A 13770-nucleotide genomic window follows, 5' to 3' on the forward strand; every position below is an offset into this window, starting at 1 on the left:
TATATAGTATAGTTTAGTATATCATAGTACATTATATACAATAGTGAAATATTATATAAATATATATTATTAATATTATATAATTATATATTTAACTCAAATTTTATATTATTTTTTGTAGTAAAGGAAGCTCTTCACTGTTTCACTTTTTCAAAGGTTATTTCTGAGTTGCAAAAATCATCTCTCCATATTTTTCCCTATATTACCATGATTTGTTCTGTATTCTCCCCTTCAATCTTGGCTGCCACAACCTCACAGAAAGCATGAGGACCCTTTTTTCTTGCATCTATGTGAAAACTGTAGCAGCAGACAGTAACTGCCTCAGGTCTGTCAAATAGATGCAGGCTATAATTCTGAATGTATTTTATGTATTCAACATACTCAATATTGTCTTCTGATGATGCTCTTGCTATTACCCTGTGACAATTGCTTTGTTTCGTTCCACAATCCAACTATCCTCAAAGTTCAAGTCTACTTTCCTTGACAAAACCTGAGAACTAAACTTTGAGTTCTCCAGCAGGAGCAAATGTAAGTGGGCCAAAAAGAGATACATTAAGCCTGAACTAACATTTGCAGCTGTTTTGTTGATTTGATTGTTATGATGGTCAGTCAGCATGTGTTTAATCACTCAAAAACAGACAATTAAAATATAAAGCACTCAGTTGAAAAACCACTTGTTTTCACACTAAATTTTTTTTTAGTCCATTAAATGAGTTACTTGGTTTAAAAACATAATTTCAATATAAAAGATTGGTTTGAAACATGTCCCTTCTTCTATTTTGTGCACAATAGGGAACAAACTGGAAAGAAATACTATAGCCATCAAGTTTAACATGTTTTTGTGTTGGCTCCAGAAGTTGATTGACTTAAAGCAAAGTTCTTGTTTTAATTCTTTTAGTCTCAGACTTGATGTACTTATGAATACAAAACACTCCCAATTATTCATCTTTGTGGGAGACAAGCATACATATCTTCAGTTATTTATGAGAAAGATAATGTATACAATGATTTGGGAGCCGCCTAGCTGACTACATGGACAGAGATATCAGAATATGAAAATTTATGGCAGAAACTCTAACAGTTATGCTCAATCTAAAAATTTACCATAATCTGAAGTATAACTCTGTTATAAAAATTCAGTTACTTCTTTTCTTGTCGGTAGCTGCGGAAATTTTAAATATTTGTGTCTTACTAGCTTTGAGTTGGAGACTATAGTAGAAATCCTAATCATAAAAGATGCATATGTAAGTATTTGTGCCCTCAGAAAAAGGCAAATATGTAATCAAAAGTTGCAAATATTTGAAGATATGGCCCCTATACTCCAATGTAGGGTCTAGTTCTACAGTGAGGCTATGAACAGAAAAGAAAACTACAGAGTAAAAAGTGTTTTGATATACATGATGCTGTAAGAACATATATGAGGGTCACTAATTCAGATTTTGGAACACAGAGAAGAATGTGCAGAAGTCATACATGTGGAGATTTCCCTGAGAGTTTTCCAGAGGAACAGATATGGGAAAGTCCAGGTGAAGAGATTGTGCACACCTTTGAGAGAGAGGGAGAGACTCAGAGAGAAAGAGAGAGAGAGAGAGAGGAAGGGAGGGTGAAGGATAGAGGAGAAGAGAAGGAGAGAGAGAGAGAGAGAGAGAGAGAGAGAGAGAGAGAACAGAAGAGGGGAAAAAAGAAGGAGATGGATGGAGGGGGAGAGATGGAAATTGATATTTTGGAAGTGGAAAGAACGTCAATACAACATGAACTTGTGTGAAGGAGGGAAGGAAGAAGTATGAGGTGGTTGTGAGATAAATTAGATTGAAGAGGAAAGCAGGAGTCAATTGGGCAGGTCTATTAGGATCAAGAGTTTATCCTTTGTCTCAGAGGAGGTGAGGGAAATGGGGAGCCTTCCAAAAGCTTCAAGCAAGTGACTTTCTGGCTGAGATGAAAATTTTAAAGAGTTGACTCTTCTTCTAAGGAGGGAAAATGGGTGGTAGGTGTGGGGCAGGCAATACAGGAGGCAAGAGAACCAGTCAGAAGGCTATTGCAGTCAGACATGAGAGAGAAGATTTTCATGGGCACCAAAGGAGTGGCAGTGGGAATAGGTGAGTTTGTGACATAGTTAAAGGCAAGAGACAGGAGGATGATGTCTGGTGATGTCTTCACGATGAATGAATGGTTGGTGATGTAACAGGGACAGAACAGCAAAAAAGCAGGGAGTTTTCCAACTGAGTAATCAGGACACACACTATATGTCTTTTACTGAGAGAGCGTTTCTAGGAGAAGCAGACACTAATATGCCAGGTTTTGATTAATGGTCAGATTTGCAAATAAATTATTTAAACTAAAAAGTGATTTTCAACTTCTGCATGTTGGCAATATGTCTTCCTCTAAAATACACCTCTTAATTTTAGATTGGTCTACTGCCTTAAGAAGCCTACTGCAGAAGGTAGGCTGTGTTTGACTCCTGGAATGGATGCCTCTAAACTATGTGACTTAGGGTAAATCACTAAACTTCTCTGAAATCCTTTTTTTTTTTTATCTGCTTACTTTGGGTATTATCATCTAACTTCCTGAGTTGTTTTGAAAATTCCATTAAGATAATGTATGTAAAGGACCAGACAACTAAGCAAGTAAGGGTTACCTCTCAACTCATATCTTCACTTTATGTTGATGCCGTTACTATTTTTAAATCTACACCAAAAGATGGCCACAACTCAAACCTGTGGATATGCCACTTCACATGGTGAGACTCTGCAGATGTGATTCAGGTTAACGACTCTGAAACAGAAATATTATCCTGCATTGTCTGGATTGGTCCAATGTAATCGCACGAATCCTTAAAAGTTGTAATCAGAGAGAAAGAGGTGATGATAGAGGAGAGATCAGGGAGATGCAACTTTGCCAGCTTTCAGGATGGAGGAAAGGGGCCACGAGCCAAGGAATATGGCTAAACTCCAGGAGCTGGAAAATGCAAAGGAATGAATTCTCCTTTAGAAAGAAATACAGTTCTGCCAACATTTTGATTTTAGCCCAGTGACAGTAGACTTCTGACCTGCAGAACTGTAAGTGTATGCTACCTTTTAAGCCACCAAGTTTATTGTGATTCCTTATGTCAGAAATAGAAAGTTTATATATATTTTATTAATATTAATACAATTAATATGTTTAATATGAATAAAGTGAATGGTAACTTTTTAAAATAGGGGGCAAGGAGATATTTAGAGATAGCAGGATAAGAGACCCCAAACTACCTACAACCTATGCTTTAAATGGATGGTGTTGCCCAACTTCTTACCTCTTTTCCCACATGAGCATGTCCATGGGGACTTGACAATTGACCACTGAGTTTCTATGTCTTCTTGTAGTCTGTGCCATGACATATTCCCTCAGCAAAGTGTGAGGAGATACCATGAGATCATGAGATGCTTCCTCCATATTACCCCAGAGCAGAAAATAGTAGCCATGGCACAGGTTTTCAAATTTGTATGTGAGTAGAAAGCAACAACCAGCCTTCCTACTTGAATACAGGGCTGGAGAGAGGAAGTGGCAGCGAAGAGACTTGAAATGAAGGGTACAAGGTAGGCTGGGAGGAGAACTCTGGAAGTGATATATGTGCCTCTTGTCCTATTCTGTTAGGACCCAGCTTGGATTGCATGTCCTCTCTGGACTCCTCCAACTTTCTCTGCACATAAATAAACCTCAGTGACCTCCATGACATTTATCTAAGAAGGCTATGAGAAGTCAATGAACACTCAACTGAGTGTTGTCATGTAATATAAGCTCAAAAATATTAATTGAAAACAATGACTATAGAGGTTGCATACGTCTTAAGAGAGAGAGCTTTCAGACTGCTAGGTGTCTAAACAAAAGCCCGTTCATTGTTATTCTCCAAAATGACACTTTTTAAGTCTTACATCTTCAAAGGCTGATCATTTTTCCAAAATATGATGATCAGTTTGATCATTTTTTTTATTATTTTAGAAATGTATTTTAAAATAAAATATTCTGATAACAGAAGAACATACTGTTCTCAGGGGCCAAGACCCCAGGTAACAATGGGCAGTCTCCAATTTTTCCCTCTCCATTAGCGGTATCCAGAGCTTCTGGCAAATGGAACGTCTTGCAATCAGAGTGAACCACTGCTCAGAAGCTCTTTGAAGTCACATTAGGGTTCTTGTAGCCGTGTTTTGAAACATTATCTACTATGTCATGCGCTGAAAAATGCTTATAGTGTCATGTTTAGGTTTCTTTAAAGGGTCATGTGTTGAGGCTCTTATTTCTTATTTCTGCTGGTTGGTGGTAAATTTGTGTGTGATGGTAAATGTCATATTCACACATGACCACAAATATAATCATTTTCAGTGAATTGGCCGATCATTTTTTAAAAAACCATATCATGTTTATTACATGTTTTCTCATAAAATTAAACTCTTTTATTCCCCTGCATCATCTCAATTATTTATTTTGGCTCTCATCAGAAAGAAACTCATTTAGCTAGAGACTCACTTTTCTATATGATTTCAACCTAGTATTTTAATGCCATTTATAACAAAGTTATCACAGGTTTCAAACATGCTTAAAAGTATAATTTTTGTATATGAATCAATGCACCCACCATTCATTTATAACAACTTCTAATATTGCCTTATTTTGCTTCTGATTTGTTACCTATTTTTCAATAAGGAAAACCTTTAAGATTCCATATAATTAAGTGCCCATTTTTTACTACATTCACTGGCTTTTATTTCCAGAGGTGAACATTCTCCTGAAAGGGGTATTTATTATCTTCATGATTGTTGTATACTTTTTTACATATGATGTGTCCATATAAATGAATAGAATATTATGCAGGTCTTTTACATGATACATAAGATCACTTGGCACATATCATTCTGGAACTTGTTTCTTTTATTAATATTGTTTGATTGAGATTTACCTATGTTGGTAGACTCTACTCTAATTCAACCGTTGTATGTTTTAAAGTATGTCAATAGATATATGTGCAAGATTTTATCTACTCTCTTGTAATAGATAATTTATTACAACATTTTCAATATTACACTGTTGTATTTCTTGAAAATATATCCTTGCATATATGTGTGAAAATTCTTTCTGGAGTGCTTACCAAATGGAAATGGTGGATGATGGGATATGTCCATCTTAAAATTTACAAGATATTGTCAAATTGCTTTGAAAAGGGAGTGTAGTGATTTATGCTTTTACAAGCAGTGTTTGAGAATTCTGATTCCTCATGGCCTCGGTATTGTCAACTTTAAAAAATTTTGCTTAATTGAATGGTTGTGAATGACATCTTAGAAAAAAGCAAGAGCTAGAAGGAAATTGATCATCTTCGGGTCAAGCCCCGTTCTCTTCTAAACAATAAACTGTAGCCAAGACGGTAAACAACTTTTATAGTTCATAGATTTACCTAACAACAGGGGCAAGATGGAAAAAGAAACTTGCCTTGAACTCAGCATTCAGTTTGGGCATTCACAAATTTCATTTGTATGTATTTGAGTGATTTGTGAAGAGAAAAACACATCTGTTGTAAAATGCAGCTAACTTTAAGAATCACATCCCATATTTTTATTGCCTTATTTCTCCCTCCCTATTTTTTAGCAACTAGACAGATCCTGGGGCTTTTGAATAGTGAGTAAATGTTCATATTCCTAAATAATCAGCTGGATTTGATTTCATATTAAAAATGAATGTTTAGGTATTACCTATTAGTTTTAAGAGAGTTATTATTCTGAAACGAATGCTTCAGATCTTTGCTTTTGATCTTTAAATTCTATTTTATATAACATTGAACAATAGATGTCACTGTTTTGCCGATAAAAATAAATACGAAATTACTTCATTTGATGACTTTTCTTCATAAACAATTCTTGGGCGAACAGATACGTTGCAGGGTTCTGGTAGAAAAATCTCAAAGAGTGGCGAAATCTTTTAAATATTAATACCTGCCAGTGTCCCTAAAAAAAGAATATACTCAATTCATTACTTTCTGAATCATTTATATGTAACTAATCTAATAAAACTGCTATTTTATGCCTCATATTAACGTTTTGACAATTAGATGTCATTACAAGGAGATTAAGAATAAGGATTTTTGAGAAGTATGGGCTCAGGGCAGAGAAAGAAACCTCTCAGAGTATGATTAATAATAGTTTAAGTCTGTGTTGCATGTGGCAAGCTGACTTGATTGACAAGGAATCTATACAAGATGGAAACCAGAGATAAACGAGGCAAGAAAGAAGAGGGATTGAAACGAACGCAATCCGGTCCAGTTCTGAGGGATGGCCAAGTGGTAGCCTATGTTCCAAATCTCATGGCTGCAGTCAAGGCCATATTTAAATGTGTATCAATTTTGCCTGAACAAACCAGAAGTTTTCATGAAGCTAAGCTACAGCTGCTAAACTTTTGGCATCAGGGAGATGACCTGGCACTAACAGTGGGGACTATTCAGAGATTGTTTAATGATAGTGTGCTTTTTTACACGTGGGACATATATGGAAGAATTAGGTTAAGGTCCAAGAAGACTGTTAAAATTTAAGGACATCTGTTTCCTTAAGTTCTCCATTGATTGCAACATAGTCTGCTAAAGCCTTAGGAAGTGTATGCCCGAAGACAAAATAAATAAATAAATAAATAAATAAATAAATAAATAAAACTAACCAGCTGTGTATCCTAATTGTATTTGTAAAGGGGTTCAGAATTTATGAAGCACTTTCACATTCATTACTCAGACTGTTCTCTGCCTGTTCAACCCCTTGCAAAATGACCTCTGGACCAACCATTTCATTCAGGCTGAGATCTCAGATGTTATTAATGACCTATACATTGTCAGAAACCACCGACCTACTCTTGTTTATTTTATTCAATCTGTGGTTTTACTTTTTTTAACATTGTAAACTATTCTCTCCTTAAATTCTCTTCTCCAGTGTTTTCTGTGCCAATTTCCCACCCTCCCCTGCCCCCACTGGTTTTTCTTTTACCTTTCTGACCTCTCCTTCTCATCCTTGTTCACTGATAATTTTCCACTATCCTTATAAATATTCTTTTAAATACTCATGTTCTCAGATTTATATCTCTTGCCCTTTAATCCCTGAATGTTTTTCTGAATGATTGCATTGGTGGGAAATCTTTGAGACACCTTATGTACAATTCATCATTTAACATTTATTGTCATTTATGTACCAGGTGCTGTTTTAGGTGCTGGGGACACAGGAGTCAATAAGAATAACATCATCTCTTCCCTTGGTCCTTTGTTTCTTATGAGGAAGAGGGCAGATGTGTGAATATAATGAATTATTGACTGATGTAGCTCCCCCTTTTCCTTCATTGGCCTCATCTTTGAAACACACTTCCTTGTACTCTCACTCCTTACCCTAGCAGCTAGGAAATTATAGGATCACACCTTTTAGGAGAGGGTTGTTAACATAGAATTTAGTGGCAATATTCCATTTCTGGATATTAAAATCGACTTTTGGAATGGACATTAGAGACAATAGTCTTGCAAGAAAACGCTTTCAGAAGTGCAAGGGGGAGAGTCTTTTGTTTTCTAAAATATGGACCTATAGGACTCATGCTATAAAGTTTATTCTTTAAGCAACAGTTTTTCCTACCTGCTTGCCCAAATAAGATTCCACGAGGTATTGAATGGGAGAGAACATGAGAGGGATAACAGAGGCAGAAGTATGTTGTGTATCATCTTCTCTTTGAAACATACCCTAAAAGGTGGTGGTCAACCCTACAAAGATTTAAGGACCCAAGGAGTCCTATGTTCAGTTCCTGATTGGGTTTTAAGATGTTTATGAGTCCGCTGCAAGTGTAGAGAGAACTGCATGTGGCCAAGCAGTGGCTGAATCCACGCCTCCAGGACCTCAGGGTGCATCTCTGGTAGGTGGCAGCTAAGAACCAAATGTTTTCCTGTAGGGCTGACTGTGGCAGAGATGTGACAGTGGATGCCAAAGGACCTAGAGGAGCCTTGTGGCTAAGACAGATGACTAGCATTAGCAGGTGTTCCATGGAGCTGCTTGCTAGATGTCAGGTTGGAGAGCTGAGGCCAGGTAGGGGCCAATGTGAGGATATGACTCCTTCTTTAGACTGTCAGATAAGCAAAGGCTAAAGACAAGACATTCACTTGTGGCAACTGCCCATGCAAAGATTTTACTTTCTGCTACTAGACAGAATAATTTCTCAAAATATATTGATTTTTTTAAAACAAAGATCTATACTTTTCCGTCAACCCTAGCTAGGTGAAAGTGACAGAAAATACAAATATCCCCACACGAGTGTTGAGTTTCTATAGTGTCAGGGATCATGTGAGATGCTAAAAATATAAACCAAGTAATATATTGTCCCTGCTCTCAAAGAGCCTACATTTTATTGAGAATGACAGTGTTGAGCCAGCTTTTGGCTGGTTTTCCTTTCCTAATACCAAAGAATTCAGCCTACTTACTGCTTTGAATATCTATTCTTTCATTTCACTTTATTTTATTTTATTTATTTTTTTTAATGTTTATTCATTTTTGAGAGGGACACAGGGTGTGAGCAGGGCAGGGGCAGAGTGAGAGGGAGACACAGAATCCAAAGCAGGCTCCAGGCTCTGAGCTATCAGCACAGAGCCCGACGTGGGGCCCAGTGCGGGGCTCAAATCCACGAACCATGAGATCATGACCTGAGCTGAAGTCAGACGCTTAACTGACTGAGCCACCCAGGTGGCCCTTTTATTTTATTAAAAAAAAGTTTATTTTTGAGAGAGAGAAAGAAAGAGAGAACAAGCAGGGGAAGGGTATAAAGGGATGGAGACAGAGAATCTCAAGCAGGCTCTGTGCTGACAGCAGAGAGCCTGATGTGGGGCTCAAACTCATGAACCATGAGATCATGACTTTAGTTGAAGTCAGGCACTTAACTGACTAAGCCAGCCAGGCACCCCCATTTTTTCATTTTAGATCTACCAGTTTCTTCCTTCATCATTCCAGATTCAGGAGTGGATCATTTTGGAAGTTTTCCAATACCCCTTTGGCTAAATTAACCATCAACTTCTGTTGTCCCATAGTACCTTTTATACCAGGATAACACATTTTTTAAATGTATTTCTCAGTTGTGCAAGGCTTTGTCTCCTCATTTAAATGATAAGTTCCTTAAAGGCAGAGATAATTATATGCCCATGTTTCTATCTTTAGCATCCCAGAAGATTATCAATAAAATCTTTTACTGAACATTTTAATGTTGATTTTCCAATATCACTCTGTGAAATTAGTGTTGCATTTCTAGACTTTAAAAAAAAAAGATTTAAGAATAATGAAGAATACAGAAAGTCAAATTGCTTGTCTGAAGTCACATAGCTACTCAATGGCAAAGCTTGAAATTATATACAATGGAATACTGCTTGGTAATGAGAAAGAATGAAATCTGGCCATTTGCAGCAACGTGGGTGGGACTGGAAGGTATTGTGCTAAGTGAAGTAAGTCAGTCAGAGAAAGGTATCATGTTTTCACTCATAGGTGGATCTTGAGAAACTTAACAGAAGACCATGGGGGAGGGGAAAGGGAAAAAAAAACGTTCTAAAGAGGGAGGGAGGCAATCCATAAGAGACTCTTGGTACTGAGAAAAAACTGAGGGTTGATGGGGGGTGGTGGGGAAGGGGGGGAAAGTGGGTGATGGGTAGGGAGGAGGGCACTGGGTGTTGTATGGAGACTAATCTGACAATAAATTATATAAATAAATAAATAAATAAATAACTTAAAATATAAAAAAAGGGGGGGTGAAGAAATTATACGCAGTTACTGACTCTAAATCTGGCATTGTTGCTCACTTAGCTCATTTGGTTTCAATCTCAGCATTTAGAATCATGTAATGAGAGTCAGTATAAGATTGACAATTTAGAGTCGCTGTGGTCCAGTACAGTTTTCTCTTTTTTTGTCCTCACAAACCTCATGGCAAACATAAGCCTGAGCGTAGTATATTAACTGGAACCATGTCATTAACTTTTATTTTCAATTAGTTCAGGGTAAAACCCTTTGTACTTGTTGCTTTGATGATTTCTCCCATTTTTCTTCCTCCCAATTATTCCATTTGTTTCCTCTGTGACCATTCAAGCCCTTGTATTCTAGCTCTGCCTGGGAGACAGCTTCATTCAAGTTGAGGGTCACCTCAAACACACAAATAGAGAAAGCTGCCTGGGTCTGTCCGATTTTTATCCCCAATCATTGATTTGGTTCCATATCTTCTTTAAGCCATTAAAATCCTCTTTTTTTTTCTTTTTAATTACTGAGATTACTTTTATTTAAGATTAGAAAGGAAATGGCCTGAATAGGAAGAAACAATCACATTTCAGGAAAATGATGCCTTAAGGTTTTCTCTCAGCAGTTGCTCTTTTGGAGAATAAAAGGAATCACACAAATTCTTCATCAATGACAAGTTTGCTTTGAAGATAATATTCTACACTTTTAGTAACAGATAATTTTGATATTTTTAAAAGAAACACATACTAGACACTGTGTTTCTGCTACTTGATATTTTAAATCAGTAATCGAACTTCAAAGAAAAGATAATTCACTTATTCATTGAACCAACACATAAATATTTATCTAGGACTCTCATACCGTTTTATTATGTAGATCGTTGAAAATAATTTCCCTGAGAAAAAGTAATAGAATGATCCTGTGAAACGTTACTATCATAGATTAACTGTGGGAAGGAGGATTTGAAATTATGAAACCTTAAGTTCAGTATCTTAAAAGCAGTTTTATTAATTGCAAGGTTACGCAGCAATTCAAAATAAGTTTGTCCACTACAGGAATGTAGAAAAGCTCCTTTAATTAACAGATGTAAGCTTGTAATTAGCATGTCAACTTTCTGTGTGCCAATGAATGTTTCCAAAGTACTGAGAGTATTTTATTTTTCTCACTTTAGGAGCTCTGCCATTTTCCAAACAATCTTGTTAAGGCATTAATTTACTTTACAACCCTCCTCTTTAACTTCAGGACATCTGTTTGAACAGCCAGCAAGTCTCTTTTTAGTGGACCCCAATTAATTTTCTGAGGTTTTTTTTTTTCATTTACATAATGTCTTGTTTTCTGAAGTTCATGTTCAATTCTATGCTACATGTTTTGAGATCGTTTCAAGGACCACATGTATTCTCAGGAAAAAATTAGCAATGGTGGAGACATTAATGTGCACTTGTTAAGGAATAATGGCAACTCAGTAGAGGCCAATACACTAAAACCAGTTAGCAAGACTGCAATTTGTGTTTTTTTTGTTTGTTTGTTTTTTGTTTTTTAGTTTTTGTTTTGTTTGTTTTGTCTTTTGTTTTACTAAAGGAGAGCTTTTGTGTTCTACAGATGTGAATGTAACAATCCAGGGGAAATATCTAACTATATAAGTAAAACTGTGTGTGTATATATACACATAAATAAGTTTGTTTACACAGCTGTTGCTAAGGAAGGTTAAGATCTGTGGATGAATTGCACTCAGGAATTTCTTCCATTTTCCCTTAATTTCTTTTTTTTTAAATTTTTTGGCGTTTATTCATTTTTTTGAGAGACAGAGAGTGAGTAGGGTAGGGGCACACACACACACACACACACACAGAATCCGAAGCAGGCTCCAGGCTCTGAGCTGTCAGCACAGAGCCGGATGCAGGTCGAACTCACGAACCAAGAGATCATGACCTGAGCCTAAGATGGCCACTTAACCAACTGAGCCATCCAGGCACGCCCCCTTAATTTCCAAACCTACACTGAGTAAGCAAAAAACCAGATCAAAGCTCATTAATAATTAGCATATATCTCTCTAGGTGGCAAAAGACAAATTCAACATTGTCCTGTATCCATTTTCCAACAATGGGTGCCATTAGTTACCTATCTTGATATGCGGCTCTCCCTTACTTGCTAAGTTTCAACATAGAATGGAAATTTTCATTTGGTTGAGATTGATTAGAACTTATTGTAAGAAATGCTGTTAAAAATATGTAGTTCGTCTACAATGTCATGTAAAAAATGCATAATTATTTATGTCATCAAATATAGTGTCATCAAGATAGAATAACAAGCTATCCTACCAAGGGCACAGTAAAGTTGAATACAATAATCAAAGGACAAGGCAGGACAAAAGGGGTCAAAATTGCAGAGAGCCACAGGGACAGAAAGTACATTAGTGACTGCCTGGGGCTGGGGATATGGGAATTAAGGGGTGATGCATGAGGGGTACAAGGTTTCTTTTGGCAGTGATGAAATGTTTGAAATTTGTGGTAAGGGATGCATAACTCTGTGAATAGACTAAAAGCCAAAGCTATTAAAAAAAAAAATCACAAAGACAACTACATTGAGATAGCCATTACATTCACTGCTGCTGTCTTTTCCCCTTGAGGCATTTGCTGATTCTTGAATGAAAACAGTAAGACCAAATGAGCGTTAGCCAAGTAAATATTGCTGCAACCTCACAGGAACCAAGTCTCATCAGAGGCTGAGATGGAAGTTCCGGCCTACAAGCCAACAGGAATGATTTTGGAGAAAAGGGGAGCATAGAGGAATGAGACATACACTTCCTGTGCAAATTCTCCTTCAGCTATTTGCTGAATCCAAAGCTGTGCATACATAGGTCAATATTCAAAAGGGAAAAACAGAAAACAGTTGAAAAGTGACTTAAAAACTCAGTCGATAATTTAGCAAGCTCATAGTTTTCAGAAGGCAAGTTTCCATGATGGTGAATTTCAGTGAAGATGTGATGCATGCTATCCTCTAAATTTAAGGGCAAATCAGAACTATGGATCAATGTGGCATGCCCTTACTCTATGTAGATAAATCAGTATGTAGGGGAAATTTATAATATTAAAAGCCCAAAAAAAGCTGACACATTAATGGTCTAAGTATTGAGCTCAAAAAGGTGACAAAAAGTGGAAATTATACAAAGGAGGAAAAATGGAATCAACAAAATGGAAAGCTATAACAATAGAGAAAATAAAATGGCCAGAAGTTGTTCCTTTGAAAAGACTGATATAACTTATAAATATATGACAAGTCTGACTAAGAAAAAAAAAAGTACAATATCAGGAATGAAAAATTTGGAACCAATAATATGACCATTAAAGATAATGAGTATACTATAGTTCTATGATAATAAATTAATACAACCTATTAAAACTGTGTAAGAAAAAATACTAAATCTAAATCATATTCTATCCACTAAATACATTGAATCAGTAAAGTCCTCCCATAAAGAGAACTCTGGGTGAGATAAGACTCATAGGGTGAGCAAGATGGTAGAATAGAAAGTCCCAGCTCCTGTGCTTTTATTTTCTTTTTTAATGTTTTATTTATTTTTGAGAGAGAGAGAGAGAGAGAGTACAAGTGGGGCAGGGGCAGAGAGAGAGGGAGACACAGAATTTGAAGCAGGATCCAGGCTCTGAGCTGTCAGCACAGAGCCTGATATGGGGCTCCAACCCACGAACCATGAGATCATGACCTGAGCTGCAGTCAGATGTTTAGCCTTCTGAGCCCCCCAGGCGTTCCTGTCCTTTTCAATAAACAGTGATCTATCAACCATCCACAGACAAAAAATGCCTTTTGGGGGAACTTTGGGATCCAGGTCAGAAGTTATGAAATTTCAGTGAAACCTATGACTGAGGAGAGTTGCTTTGAGAAGGCGAGGCCATGTCTTCATGGCAGATTTGCCAAACATGGTCCCAGATGAAGACCCAAGGGCATCTCATACCCTATGCATGGAGTCTCAGTTGGCTCTGGTCCTGCAACTAGCTCCTTCTGCTGC

At 36.9% G+C, this 13770-nt stretch overlaps 1 non-coding gene across 1 annotated transcript; it reads right to left on the bottom strand.

Annotated features, from left to right (window-relative positions):
* Window positions 1–215: 215 nt before the first annotated feature.
* On the bottom strand, window positions 216–344 carry LOC121045214 (small nucleolar RNA SNORA31). The gene has a single exon (XR_005797641.1). It is a non-coding gene; the product is annotated as a small nucleolar RNA SNORA31 (small nucleolar RNA).
* Window positions 345–13770: the final 13426 nt, after the last annotated feature.

The sequence above is a fragment of the Herpailurus yagouaroundi genome, unplaced genomic scaffold (genome assembly GCF_014898765.1).
Source record: "Herpailurus yagouaroundi ecotype Mexico unplaced genomic scaffold, PumYag 189, whole genome shotgun sequence".
NCBI classification, from domain to species: domain Eukaryota; kingdom Metazoa; phylum Chordata; class Mammalia; order Carnivora; family Felidae; genus Herpailurus; species Herpailurus yagouaroundi.